At 34.9% G+C, this 15264-nt stretch overlaps 1 protein-coding gene and 1 long non-coding RNA gene across 5 annotated transcripts in view; one reads left to right on the top strand and one right to left on the bottom strand.

Annotated features, from left to right (window-relative positions):
- SYT1 (synaptotagmin 1) overlaps positions 1-15264 on the top strand; it is a 537260-nt gene that overhangs the window by 79295 nt on the left and 442701 nt on the right. The gene's annotated exons all lie outside the window — the stretch shown is intronic.
- The window catches only part of LOC144282229 (uncharacterized), a 182051-nt gene that overhangs the window by 23509 nt on the left and 143278 nt on the right, over positions 1-15264 (bottom strand). Inside the window, exon 3 of one of the 2 annotated variants that reach the window (XR_013350569.1) lies at positions 9933-10182. The exons of the other annotated variant lie outside the window; for it this stretch is intronic. This is a non-coding gene — a long non-coding RNA (uncharacterized LOC144282229). Of the gene's footprint in view, positions 1-9932; positions 10183-15264 lie in introns of those variants that run through there. 2 annotated transcript variants of the gene reach the window in all.

Below are 15264 nucleotides of genomic sequence, written 5' to 3' on the forward strand. Positions count from 1 at the left end.
AAAGTTAAAAAAAAAAGAAAAAAAGTGTAAAGTTAGGAGAAAGTTAAGTTTTGTGTTCAAAGAATGTATAGTTTAAAAGGAAATTTTCAGTGTAGAAACATTCAATTTGGAAATGTTTACTTATTGAAGAACATCCTGTTCATGCTTCTTTATTTGTGATGGTAGTTAACCAGCATTATCTTTAAATTTGCTAGTAACTTGAACACTATGATTTTTTAACTTAAACCCTAAGGAGTCAAGTTCAAATGATGGCTTGTATGCTCATTATTATATAATTGGAAAACTCGACCTTGCTTTTTTAAGGTTTTTAAAATCATTACATGTATGTTTCATCTGTAAAACAGCTTTAAGTATAATCCTTATGAATTGGCTTTGCAGATATGCCTGTTTTTTGTTTTCTCTCTCTCTCTCTCTCTCTCTCTTTGAACGGAGTATTTATAGGTAGGTAGCATTAGGAGAGTTTAATTACAATTTTTTCCCTATAAAGATGCCAAACTTTCATGTTCACTAATTTTCTCTGAATGTAACCCAGTGCTACAACTTTGCATGAACAAGCAAGGAAGTCACATATTCTTTCAGTTGCTGCCTGTCTTGGAAGCTCTTTATCTCTCCTTCCATTTTGAATGAGAGCCTTGCTGGATAAAGTATTCTTGGTTGCATGTTCTTCTCATTTAGGACCCTGAATATATCCTGCCAGCCCTTTCTGGCCTGCCAGGTCTCTGTGGAGAGGTCTGCTGTTACCCTAATACTCCTCCCCATAAAAGTCAGGGATTTCTTGTCTCTTGCTGCTTTAAGGATCTTCTCTTTATTTTTGGAATTTGCAAGCTTCACTATTAAATGTCGAGGTGTTGAACGGTTTTTATTGATTTTAGGGGGGGATCTCTCTATTTCCTGGATCTGAATGCCTGTTTCCCTTCCCAGATTAGGAAAGTCTTCAGCTAGAATTTGTTCAAATACATATTCTGGCCCTCTGTCCCTTTCGGCGCCCTCGGGAACACCAATTAAACGTAGGTTTTTCTTCCTCAGGCTGTCGTTTATTTCCCTTAATCTATCTTCATGGTCTTTTAGTTGTTTGTCTCTTTTTTCCTCAGTTTCCCTCTTTGCTATCAACTTGTCTTCTATGTCACTCACTGGTTCTTCCACCTCGTTAACCCTCGTCGTTAGGACTTCTAGTTTGGATTGAATCTCATTCAATTGATTTTTAATTTCTGCCTGATTAGCTCTAAATTCTGCAGTCATGAAGTCTCTTGAGTCCTTTATGCTTTTTTCTTCAGAAAGGGAGACAGAACATAAAGACTCCTAACTCTGGGAAACGAACTAGGGGTGGTAGAAGGGGAGGAGGGCGGGGGGGGGTGGGAGTGAATGGGTGACGGGCACTGGGGGTTGTTCTGTATGTTGGTAAATTGAACACCAATAAAAAATAAATTAAAAAAAAAAAAAAAAAAAGAACAAGCAAGGAAGCCTTGATTCAAGGCTTCCGCATTAGGAGAAACCAGAACTCAATCTGAGTTCTACTCCACTGAAGCAAGGGCAAGAGAGTTTTAAGTGGTCAGGAGGAGGCTTCTGTTTGCTAACTGGCTTTACCTACAGGAAAAAGAAACTTTCCCCTACCCCACAAGACAGGAGATAGTTTTACAACTTGGACCAGGCCAGCTAAAGATAAGGGCATTATCTTCCTTGGTGATTAAATTTTAAAGAGATGGCTTCCAGATTCTTGAGGAAGACTATTGTGGGGTGTAAAACCAGAAAGAAGCTTTTAAAAAGATTTACATCTCAAAGGAGCACAGAAGGATTTTACAATTACAAGTTTTCTAAAATGCCCTTAGAAAAGAGAGATCAAAGGCCTAGAATTAGGAAGAAGACTCTGAAGTTTAGTCAAGTTGAAGGAAGCCATTTTGATCAATCTATTAGGTTGTAATAATTATGCTACAATTTGGACTTCTTTGCCAAGGTTCTTTGTCAACCTGGGTATAACTTATTTGGATATGGAAAAAGGGAAATAAATAGTGATGATGCTTTTGGTACTTTACTCTCTGTTACTGTTTCTTGAGAGGCTGCCTTTTATGACTTTTAAATGTTATAGTTTGAGAAGAAATTAGATTTTATCTTATAAATGAACAGAACTGAAATCCTATCTTAAATTATTAGGATTGCACAGAAAAGAATGATCATAGAAATACAATTAGCAGTACTTTTAGTACTTTCATTGAACATACCATCATGATACATAAAAAAGAGACATGGTTGTAATATAAAGACAAACAAATTAAGGTAAGTCATGCTGAACAATTACTTAAATAGCCATATTCTTATACTGGGAGCTTCTTATTTTCAAACTGGAATTAAAGATTGTTTACATGCCATCTTGTTAAGGAGACAGAAATAATTATAAATTCTCTTAATCCTTCAGATTCTTTTAAACAAAAAGCCTCACTTTAAAAGATTTTGTCATGCTCTAATGCTGAAACATTGTTCAGAACAAAATAGCTCATAAAAATGTTGATAAGTGCCATCTAGATAATTTTTAATTCTCTGAAAGCTAGAATGCTTCAATATCTATTTTTTGAGTGCTGTTAAAGATCATTGGGTATGGTTTTCCAGTTACTTGGGGAAGATATTCCTGAAATCCTAATTTTATGCCGTTTAGAGTGATGCTGACCATACAAGATAGTATGAAGATGTGAGGCAGTATCAGTAAGGATTTAGAACTGTGAATCTTTGAGCTGTATTTTAAAGAATTATAGCAAAAGCCTAAAATCGTCTTATTCTTGCTTTCCTTCTTTCTTTGCTTCCTTCTGCCATCCCTATTCAGCTGAATTCTTAGGATCTCCTTCCTCTCTTCCTTTCCAATTATTTCCCTCTATTTCTTTCTCCTTTGACACTGATCTTTGCTAGGAAAACAGGACATTGAAAGAATATATAACTCCAAACAGCTATCAGGGAATAAGCCCTAATTATGCCAGTACTCGGTAAGCCATGTCTGAAGATGCAACCTTTCCTCTGGGTTTAATAGGATAAAGCTAGTAGTGGAATAGAAATTGAGAAATGTGGTCCAACTGATAAGGAAACCTCGCCATAAAGTATGAATTAGCAGCAGTTTGCAATATTTACTTCTGGAGTATTTCATCACTGTTATAGCACCTATTTTATCCTTTGACTTCTATGGACATATCACCTAAGTTAGTGACCCTCCAGCTATTTGCACAGGTGCAAGAAAGGGGAGGGGGCTGAACTATACACACAGACACACAGACTCTCACACACACAAGCCTGCCAAACATACTAGATGATAGAAAAGAATAACTCATCAATGAGGTAAATATTATATAGTCCTGTGACTCATCATTCATGATTTACTCATTTCAAAATTACTTTTTAATTTGTTTTATAAGTTGACAGATTGGACTAGAGGCATAAATCTAAGCTATCCAGGAGGTGTAACTCTACAGTAACACTATGGGAACAGCTGCTGTCTTTGTGTGGCTCAAACATAGGTTGCTTTTGTCGATCCTAATGATGACAGAGCCAATTAGCAGATTAGAAATTGCCGGAAATCAGGGATACCTTGCTTAAGAATCACTAAAAATGAAAAGTATTCTGCAACTGCTATTATTTGTTATTCTTTGTTCATCTAAGAATTTGTAGAATAAGAGTGTTATGTGTGTAAACATCTGCTGCTTCGGGAGAGCATCTCTCATGAAGTTGCCAAATGACAAGGAGAGACACTTTATGAATCTGGAAAGACCTTAGGATCTATGGCACTGCTGAATTTCCTACCACAGATTAAAACTTTTAATCAGTATTTTTTAAATAAAATAAACCTAATTTATAAAATGATCTGTTGAATAGTTGTCATAGAAGAAAGCATCTAAAAGGATATTTCATTTAAATGTAAATGTGGACTATGAGTTATTAAAGAGAATGTGGCTTTCGTATTCTTGTTTTCTAGACACCTTGGATCAAAGTCACCTTTGGAACTTGCAAAGTAAGCTTCTAAACTTAAATCTGTTAGGATTTAAGTTCTTTATTTTCATTGCCAAAAGACAAATGCTACCTGAAGCTTTATCTGTAGCGTTAATTTTCCCGTAAAGACAAGGGAACTGAATTAACAGGGGAAAGGGTAGGACTCTGGAACATTTAGGTCATGGCTTTGGAATCAGAGCTCTCAGCAGTTTCGTGCTTTGTGGATAATTAAAATCGATACAAAATAATTACACAGCTAGAAGGATCTCCAGATACTTAATCCAGTCCCTTGCCTCTAGGAGAAACTAGCTGTAGTCTAACCTCCTCACAGGCATTTAGGTTGTTAGGTGAGAAATGGGAATCCTAGATTCACCTCCTACACTTACTTAGAACATTGCAAATGTGGCTTGGTAGTAAGAGATTGTTTTTATAAGTGTGATGAAAATATACAACGGTCTTCTACAGTCCCGAGATTAGCAATGGAAGGTCATGATGGCCAAAATGACACTTACTTTCTTATAGTCACATTGACAGAGATTTTAGGATTTCTGACCATGTCCCATCTGCTAAGTGGTTTTGCCATTTTTAGTGTCTATTACCTCATATCTTAAAAGTACAGATTAAAGGCAAATTCCTCCATGCAACTTTACTAATCTCAACACCTATTGGTTATTTTATTTTTGCTTCTTTAATAGGATTTTAGGATGTAGAAATAAAACACAGGTATAGATAACCATATAAAGTAGCATTTGCTGTCTCTCCACCGTAATGAAAAATCCTTGAGTGCTAATTCCTGGAGCCTACCACAAAGATCTCTACTTAGTCATTATCCAGTAAATGCTGGTTCATATTATTTTCTAAATTTGGTTGAAACTAATTCTCCTTATCATTTGTCCTCTGGGGAGATGAGGTCAATGGTGAGAAGTGTTGAGTGCCTTGGCTGATTTTAATTCTCTATTTCGACATTATGTTTCTCTTTACTTCACTTTTAAGGTTCCTTCTTTGTTTTGTAGAGGTCAGATATCATAAGATCAAAGTAAAACAAATATTTCCAAGTTCCATTAATGTTCCACTTTCTTCCAAGTAAAATTTAATGTGACAAAATTAGTGTACAACAAAAGATTTTGGATAGTCTTTTGGAGTTCAGCTTTATTTTTATTTTTTAAAGATTTTATTTATTCATGAGAGACACAGAGAGGCAGAGACATAGGCAGATGGAAAAGCAGACTCCCTGCGGGGGGCCTGATGTGGGACTCAATCCCAGGACCCCAAGATTATGCCCTGAGCCAAAGGCAGACGCTCAACCACTGAGCCACCCATGTGTCCCTCAGTTTTATTTTTTAGATGCACCGTTCCTAAGGAAAAGGGCAATAGTTCTTCAAGGTTTTGTAAAAAAGTAGAATCCAAAATCCCTGAAGTAATGTGTCAAATTAGATTTGTGGATTATTCCAAGGATACCTGAAAGTTTTAGGGAAACTTATTACATTAATTACATACTTTGGAAAAAAAAATGGAGAACTTTTATCTCATATTGAACTTGAGCCACCATATGGAACTGCATCCTATTTAGACCCATAATATGTCCTTTAATCCTGCCACCGTTGACTACTGATAAAAATACAAGATTTCTATTAAATATTTTCCGTTGATTATCATGTCTACAACTAACTGCCTTCATGATCTATTTATTTATGACCTATATCTTACATTTCTTTATGGAATGATCCTTTTTTTTTCCCCTTGAGATTAAACAGTTACTCCACTCATAAAGAAATGGAAGCAATCCAAGTGAAGCTGTTCTTCCCTTATACCTGGAGTCAAGTTGGGGAAGGGGGGGTTTTCAAGTGGGAATGACATTCAGAGTTACCATTCGAAGATCATCACTATCTTTTCATGCAAAACCCTTCCTCTGCACATATGCAGTCCACTGATCACTAAGGTCACCGAAACCCAGCTCACTATCTTCTTTGACCACAAACCCAACCACCCTTTTGTACAATCTTTGTAGAGGCCCCATCAATTTATTCTAATGGTTTCAACTAACACTCCATCAACACACATCATCAAAGGTCGAGCCCAAAGAAAATAATTTTCATTTGAGTCGTTATTAGAAAAGCTCTCTATTTAGCCTACATGCCCTTCAACCCTGTAATTACCAATGTAATCTTCCCCAAACACCACATTAATCCATACAGATGCCACCTGTTGAGTTGTCTTAGTCTGGTTTTCAAAGACCATCAAAATTGGTCCTTGACTTTTATCTGTATATATTCTTACTACTTGTTGAAGATTATAATTACTATAATAGTTCTCCAAATATGCCTAACTTTCTAAACCTCAGCATATTCTCATGGCCTGTTATCCTATCCTACCCCTGCAAAAACAAAAAACAAACAAACAAACCAAAAAACCCCACCACTCCTTTTTAGCATCCAAATTACTAAGGTTTTATGTCCTTTCTATATGAAAATGTCCATATCCATATCAGAAGTTCCATAGAATTGCACCCCACTATTTGAAAGCATTTATTTCTTTATTTTGTGGTTAACTATGTATTTACCTAAAATGAGGAAGCAGCTTACTGTATTAGTAGAGTATTAGTTCAGTGTCTGCCTCTAATTAGCTCTGTCTGACATCACGTCGCTCCTCTGAACTACAGTTGTATAATATGTAATACGAGGATGTCAGTTAAAATAGTGTCTTAAATTTTGCATGTATTCTGTGAATTCATCAGAAACATTAACCAAAGCTTTCTGTATATTTTTCCTCCATATCATTTTCGGTAGCCTGGAAATAGTTAATAATAAGTATTCATTGAATAAGAAGGAGATATTTACTAAATTACTTTGTACAGACTACAATAATTGTTAAGGAGCTAATAACCCACTTAAGGACATAGTTCTCAGTCTACTATAGTCTCAGTCAACTGTTAAAACTAGTATAAAAGCATGGCATGCCAGGTTTGGAAAAGACTTAAGTTTTAACGACAAGTTGTATGATACTGCCACTCCCACCACTTTTTTTGGAAAAGACTTTGCCAAACCTTTCAATTATACTTCATTGTTATTGTTCTTCTGTCTTCCTGGATAGTTCTGTAATGAAACTATGTAAAATTGACTTTTTTGTTCACCATTAACAAAGCTCCATCATATGGTTTATTTTGTTTGAACTTCATAATGAATCATAAATTAGAACTTCTTTCTGGTATACCGGTTGCCTAGAGTCGTAAATTTTGCATAATTTTAGATTTTTTTTTCCAAATGATGGTAGCTTAATAAACATGGCAAGATAAATCTTTCAGAAGCTCATATCCTTTTGGATTTATGCATTGGTAAGCACACAGGAAAATTTACTTTATTTTTACAAGGACTTTAGAATTTTAATCTTTGAAAAGGGTTATATGCCAACAGATGCTGAATTTTCAGTGTAGCCCAAATATAGCCTATGCCCAGAGAACAGTTTTCCTTTTTAAAATATTTAAATAACAGTAATCTCAACGAATGCCATCCTTCCCCTCACCCCCACCTTCAGTGTGTAGTACAGGAATGATTTTGTTAGCTGTTACAGAGATTAATTTCATTTGTCTTTGCCCTAGAGATAAAGAGTAAGCAAAAGATAGGAATAATTTTTTAACAAATTAGTTACTACAAACAGTGGTTTTGATTTAAAAAATGAAAATAAGTTACTAATTCAGCCTCAGGACTTTAATTTGTGTGCCATCTAATACTTGTTAGTGGACTTGACTTTAGGCTTATCTTGGGAGTTCAGAATGCCAGTATAACAGCAAAATTCCTGAAAACATTTTACCTCATGAAAACCCCTTCAAAGAATTGTTCAAAAGATAGGTTACTTTCTTTCTGCAATAAATAAAAGATCATCGTGTGCAAAATGTGAGTGAAATTAGGTTAATTTGTATTAAAGAAAGGAAATAATAAATTTAAAACAGAACTGTACCTTACTTATAATTAGATTACCTTAATTACCTTAGTATTTGATAATTCCTTTAAATGTAATTTTGGTTAAACGTCCAACTCTTGGTTTTGGCTCAGGTCATGGTCCCAGGGTCATGGGATCAAGCCCTGCATCAGGTTCTGTGCTCAGCCTGGAGTCTGCTTGTCCCTCTCCAGCCCCCTCTGCTCCCTCCCCCATTTTCCCCGTGTGCACGTGTGTCCTCTCTTTCTTTCTCTCTCAAATAATTTTAAAGCCAATGTAATTTTGGAAAACTTGTGCTTTTTTGGCCAAAATTTTATTTTAATAAACACATACGCATTGCCAGTGCAGCCCTCCATCGTAATACTTTCTGATGATGAATATCAATATACAAACGTGTTTTATTCCTTTAGGTCTGAGACATGATTCAGCATTCAAAACTTTGTACTCAAATTCAAAAAAAAGTTTTTGGAGCACCTTCTGTTTTTATACACAAAAGTTTGAAACGTGCATGAAAAAAGACAAGTCACCTGACTACCACATTTGTTCTCATTTCTGGCAATGTCCTATCCTAGTAAAGCAATTTAAAAGCAATGCACGGCCAAAGATATCTGTGTTAGAAATAATACAGCAATTCATCTCTTGGATTTATTTTAGAATGAATAAGGGACTATTTCATAAAATATCCATATACATCATCCATATGTGTATATGCACACATATTCATACATATATGTTCTCTCTGGGATTGCACAGTTTCTGGTTAATCAATGATGTGCTTAGGCAAAGTTACAAAGTCAAACTCCTCTTTTCTGTTCAGGAAATGAGATCAGCAGAACTTACATGAAACACTCCTGGAATCATCAGTCTTTGGTGTTAACTTAGTCACATTAGTGTTGTGCTTCACTAATGTGGGTTCTGGCCGTGAAGTCACAGACACAAATCCAACGATATATTAATGGGAAATCACTTCTGTTTGTATCAAGAGAGTAAAGGATAGATAATGGTGCTAACTGCACTTACTCAGTTTCCCATCCACTCCCCCAGAACCGTCATGCCTCCCCATGTCCTACCTAAAACTGAAGGTGGCCCTTCTTGGCTTTATTACTTTTCTAATATTTCTTATCCTCATAGAAGAAAATCTGAGGAGGAATTTTTTAAAAGTCTGATTTAAAATATATAGTTTCTGGGACACCTGGGTAGCTCAGTTGGTTAAGCATCTGCCTTTGGCTCAGGTCATGATCTCAGGGTCCTGGGGTAGAAGCCAGCATCGGGCTCCCTGCTCCTCTGTCTCCCACTCATGCTCTCTCTCACTATTTTTGTCTTCCTCTCAAATAAATAAATAAGATCTTAAAAAAAATATGTGGTTTCCTCTTTAATGTCACCAGTGTACTTAACATTGTTGAAAGAAAAACCCTGAATCTTTTTTTAATGTTACAGCAGACTTTATAAATGAGGGTCCTTTATATATGAGAATTCTAACATAGAGCCCTTTTATTTTTATTTCAGTAAAATGTTCTTTTAATAGTGTTTAAACATCTGAAAGAAATATTTTCCCAAAATATAATCTCTTTTACAATAAGGGAATAAATTGATTCGTTTTATAAGAATTCAGAGGTATCTGGTATACGCCAGCCACCTCTTAACTGGCAATATAGCAGGAAACAAGAAAAGCACAGTTCCTACCTGCCAAGGAAGTTACTTTCCAGTAACACTAAATGGATAAAAGCATGTATTTATAAAACCAGAGCTACTCTCAAAACCACTTCACTCAGTAACTTTATAGTGTTTATAACATCTTACACTAAATATGTAATAATCCTTGTTTCATTATATATTAACTCACCAAGTTGAAAGGCTAATGAAAAATACACTTTTAGCCCAAATATCTCAGCTTTAAAGTGACCAAACAAAAGCACTGAATTTGATCAGAATGCAGTATAGAGTTACTGTGTATTGTTATAAGTCTACCTCTTAGTATAAAGGATATGAGATTATATCTGTTTTCAAAAAAAAACAACTTTAATGACCTTAATTAGCAATGGTTTCTTAATATACTGTGATAGAGTACCACCTAAGTTTTTCTGTTGCTGTTGTTATTTTGTTTTATTGAAAGATTTGCAGCTACTTTCCCCCACCAGCTTGGTTCTTCCTATTTCTTCTTGGCACATAGCTGGAATGTTTGGATTCAGGAATTAACCCTCAAGAAGATGCTTTAGATGGCGAGGTTCTTGTGGACTGCCCAGTTCTGTAGCCTCTCTTTTGGGTACAGCTTGGCAAAGTGAAAGTCTGAGCAAAGATAGAGGGGAAAGAGGAGGGTAATTTTGCATTGGCAATTTTTCACTGGTAAAAGAGACACCACTTATATTTAGGCTAGATTAATACACTATGACCTGGAAATAGAAACCCAGTGGGTAGTGAGTTGGGACTCTTCTGTGAGATAAGCCGAAGAATTTAAGTTAAAGTCCTGGACTTTTCACACAGGCTGTCACATTCAACCAAATGAAACAGTGCTTGATAAAAGTTTGACAGAAACCGGAGAAGAAAAACAGATTCACCTAAGAGAAAATGGCAAATAAGAGATTACTGTTGTTCAGGCTGATAATATTCTTAGTGCCCAACAGACCACACAAATTCTGGAAGAGCTAGTATAGCATTAGAGGATGACAGAAATTTTGTTTGTTACTTATATTTTATTCAAATGATTGTTCTTTATGGAACTCCTTGGGTTATTTTCATTGGTTTAGAAAAGTGTGGGCCTGTTGCAAGAGGTACTCAAGAATATGACTGAATTTAAAGAAGTTGTGATTCTGTATGGATGAGAGGAAAAATAGGGTACGTGTAAACACATCTCTTAAATTAAATCTTAATATTTTAATAATCTAGCCCTATAGTCAAGTAGTATTTTTGAAATACTAGCTATAAATAGTCAAGTTCATTTTTTTCATAGCTCTTAAGGAAGCCTAGGAATACTGTTTGTAAAAACTCATTAACAGTAGTGATAGAAAAGCACATATATATAAAACACGAAGTGTCTTGTGGATTATTTTAACCATTTAATTAGGAGGAAAAAGAAAGCACTATTTCTCAAATGATTTTTTAAAAGTCACTATTACTATAACTCAGCATACTAAAATGAGGGAATTAGCTATGTAATAAAATTTTCTGCAATTAATGACATACTTAATTTTCTTATTTAGTCATATTGCTATCTTTACTACTAATCAAAATATAATTTAGAAAATGTATTATTTCATCTAGAAATTACCAGCTGGCTTGTAAGAAACACTTATGTCAGGTTAATTACTGCCTTTTAAAATTTTATAATATACTGTGACAGAAAATTAATGATGTTCGCAGTATTTAGCATGGTTCATAACCCATATTTTAATGAAAATATACTGTTATTAATGATACACATTCTACAGATATAATATACACCAATTGCTGGTCATTTTATGTGTCTTCTGTACAGTTCTATAAAATAAAGCCATATTTATCCTGTTTATTAATTTAGGCTTCATGGGGTAAAATTTGCATTCATTATATGCATGTGTATATAGGATTATATGAATTTAATCAACCCAAGGCCTGGCAAGTGGTATTTGATTGACAGTTCCCTCAAGATTCTAATCTGGTCAAGAATTCATTTTCCTTTCATCTTATCACAGATATATGAGCATCTTAAATTAGACTGAGCATTTTAGCATTTTAAGTAGTATCCATTTCCTTCATGCTCACTATGCCAAAATAGAGATAAATATTTGCTTAGTGTCCACAGAAAGAAGCTTCCATAGCATGCACTGATATTAAATGTATCTGGTTCCTTAAATGTAAATTCCTTACATACCTCAAGTTAAAGCCCCTTTTCCTGTAATAAAAATGCTTTATACAGGTGGTCCCTTACATCATAGCACATCAATTGTAAAATTCCAGGTTTTTAAACAGGACCACCTCTTTCTTTCTCCAAACCAAGGCTTACAGTAATAGGAAAGACATGCTACATTCCAAGGCTAATGTGGGAACAGTCAATTTTTAGAACCAGAGATCTTTAAAAAAAAATTGGAGATACTTTGGAAATGTACAACTGCCACAGAATACTTGCAGAAATATTGAAAACCATATTTTATGAATTGTCAGGATATCTACATTAATAATGAGAAATATTTTTTTTCATAAAATAGCACCAGCCAGTATCTGCAGAGCTATGATAATGAGTAAAATGCGTTCAGTTGTTTCAAGATAGTTCCAAGTCAGTTTAGAAGGGATGAATTGTCACAAAATACTACAGTTAGTTTTCTTAAAACAACAACAACAACAAAAAAAAACCCTTAAATAATACCCAGTTTGAGAGACTTCAATCACAACACCATTTCATTTATAATTCACTTTTGAGTCTTTGCTAGAGAAAATATCTAAGATGGAAAGGAGCAGAAATAAGTTCCTCTAAAAGGAACTAAGTAGAGAAATTCATTTCTGAGTGAAAAAAAAAAAAACAACAACACACTTTCAAATCTCTTTTTGGCACATACCTCACATTGAAAAGGAAGCATACGAAAAAAACAGAGGCGCTAGAAAGAATAGTAAGGTAGTTCCCTCTCATTAGCTGGAAAAGAGAAAGAAGGGACAAAGAGTATCCTAAATTACATAGAATTATCTGAACTATAAAAACCTTTGGAATATGAATTTCCCTCTAATTTAATAGGAACAGAGTAGATGTAAATGAATACTATAAGCCAGGTCTGTACAGGGCAACAGAATAAGAATTTTTTTCCCAAAAGTTACAAATGTTTTAGCCTTTTTTGGTTACATCATAATTCTCAAAAATATGAGGGGTACAAAAATAACCCCTAAAAAATAAAAATAAATAAAAATAAAATTAAAAACACCTAAAAAGTAATTTTCAGTCTCGTATGGATCTTTTCAGATTTTTTATACATTATATACACTAACCATATTTTTACATGAATGGACTTTTTTGTAATACTCTTGTGCAGACTATCTTTTCACTCAATCATGTAAGATATAGCATTTATACATATAAACCTACTTTATAATTTTTTATCACTATCATGTTTCATTAAATCGATGTCCTGTAACTCATAAAGCAATCCCTTTCTAAGTATATTCTTTTTTCCTTAAGATTTTATTTATTTATTCATGAGCAGTGCACACAGAGAGAGAGAGATAGGCAGAGACACAGGCAGAGGGAGAAGCAGGCTCCATGAGGGAGCCCGACGTGGGACTTGATCCCTGGTCTCCAGGATCACACCCTGGGCTGCAGATGGCACTAAACCGCTGTGCCACTGGGGCTGCCCACTAAGTATATTCTTATTATGATAATATAAACAATCATGAAATACACATATTTCTAGTGAAATTAACATTCTGACACTGTTTCTAATAAGCCCCAGTGATCAGTTGGGACTAGTTTCAGCGGAGTATATACAAAGTTTTCACACAGTAGTTCATGTCATCACAATGACCTTTAAATGTTCAAGTCTTAAGCATTATTTTCCAGGGCAGAACAATATATTTAATAGAAGTTAAAAAGTTTATTGAAGAACATGTAGCTAGTAAATAACAAAGCTAATATTTGAAACACTTAGGTTTGAGTTATTCTTTTCTCTTGCCATGTCCTAGTAACTGTGAGAAAGTCACTTCAAGTGCATACATTCTTTAACCATGCCTTTTTAGTCAAATATTTCTTTAACTACAAACTCTTCATTTTATTTCTAAGAAAATTACTGAACAAAAATTGTCCTATTTTATTTTTCCCCTAACATCCATAATAGGAAACCCAGTTGCTCAAATGAAAATAGAGTAGCTATCACCCTATCACCAGAGTACCAATTTACAAATAGTTTCATGAGGAATGATGAGTTTCTACATTAAAAAAAAAAATATATATATAAAAGGTCAGTATCCAAAATCTATAAAGAACTTATCAAACTCAACACCCTCCCAAAAATTCAGTTAAGAAATGGGCAGAAGATATAAGCAGACATTTCTCCAAAGAAGACATCCAGATGGCTAATAGATACATGAAAAAAATGCTTAACATCACTCATCATCAGGGAAATGCAAATTAATACCACGATGAGATACCACCTTACACCGGTCAGAACGGCTAAAATTAACAACACAGGAAACAACAGATGTTGAGGAGGATGCAGGGAAAAGAGAACATCCTCTTAAACTGTTGGTGGGAATGCAAACTGGTGCAGCCACTCTGGAGAAAAGTAAGGATGTTCCTCAAAAAGTTAAACATAGAAACACCCTATAACTGCACAACTGCACTAAGAATTTACCCTGCACTAAGTATTTATCCTGATGTTAAACATCACCCTGGTGTTTACAGCAGCATTATCAACAATAGCCAAACTATGGAAAGAGACCAAATGTCCATCAGCTAATGAATGGATAAAGATGTGTGTGTGTGTATATATATATACACACACACACACACACACACACACACACACACATATACACAATGGAACATTACTCAACCATCAAAAAGAATGAAATCTTGCTATTTGTAACAATGTGGATGGAGCTCAAGTATATTATGCTGAGCAAAATAAGAGAAACACAAATACCATATGATTTCACTCGTGGAATTTAAAAAACAAAACTGAATAACATAGAGGAAAGGGGAAAAAAAACAGAAGCCGGCCATAAAAAAAAAACTTTAAAAAAAAAAAAAGATTTATGTATTTATTTTAGAGAGACTGGGCAGGGGACGATGGGCAGAGAGAGGGACTCTCAAGCAGACTCCCCACTGAGCAGGGACCCCGAGCTGGGGCTTGATCCCACGACCCTGAGATCATGACCTGAGCCAAAATCAAGATTTGGATGCATAACCGATGGAGTCACACAGACACTCCAAGAGACTCTTAACTATAGAGAACAAACTGAAGGCTGCTGGAGGGGAGGTGGGTGGGATGATGGGCTAAGTGGGTAATGGGTATTAAGGAGGGCATTTGTATGAGCACTGGGTATTATATGTAAGTATGAATCACTAAATTCTTCTCTTGAAACCAATATTAGCCTATCTGTTAACTAACTAGAATTTAAATAAAAACTTGAACCCCCCCCAAAAGATAAAGTTTTACATTCAATACATTTTTATCTTATTTTGGAGGTGGTTAGTTTGAATGGGAAATGAGGTAATCCTCTATGTAAACGTGCAATGTATCCCTTCAGAATATTAGTTAAGTCCAGACTCTCAGTATATGGATTATCTTTGTCCTAGTTCAGTATAACCATCCCCCTCTTTTGTCATAATATGTCACATTTAACTTTTTATAAAACAACAATTTTTCTTTTGGATAGAAGTTCTCAGCATCTGGTCATTATTTACTGAGG

Source organism: Canis aureus, chromosome 13 (assembly GCF_053574225.1).
Source record: "Canis aureus isolate CA01 chromosome 13, VMU_Caureus_v.1.0, whole genome shotgun sequence".
NCBI lineage: Eukaryota > Metazoa > Chordata > Mammalia > Carnivora > Canidae > Canis > Canis aureus.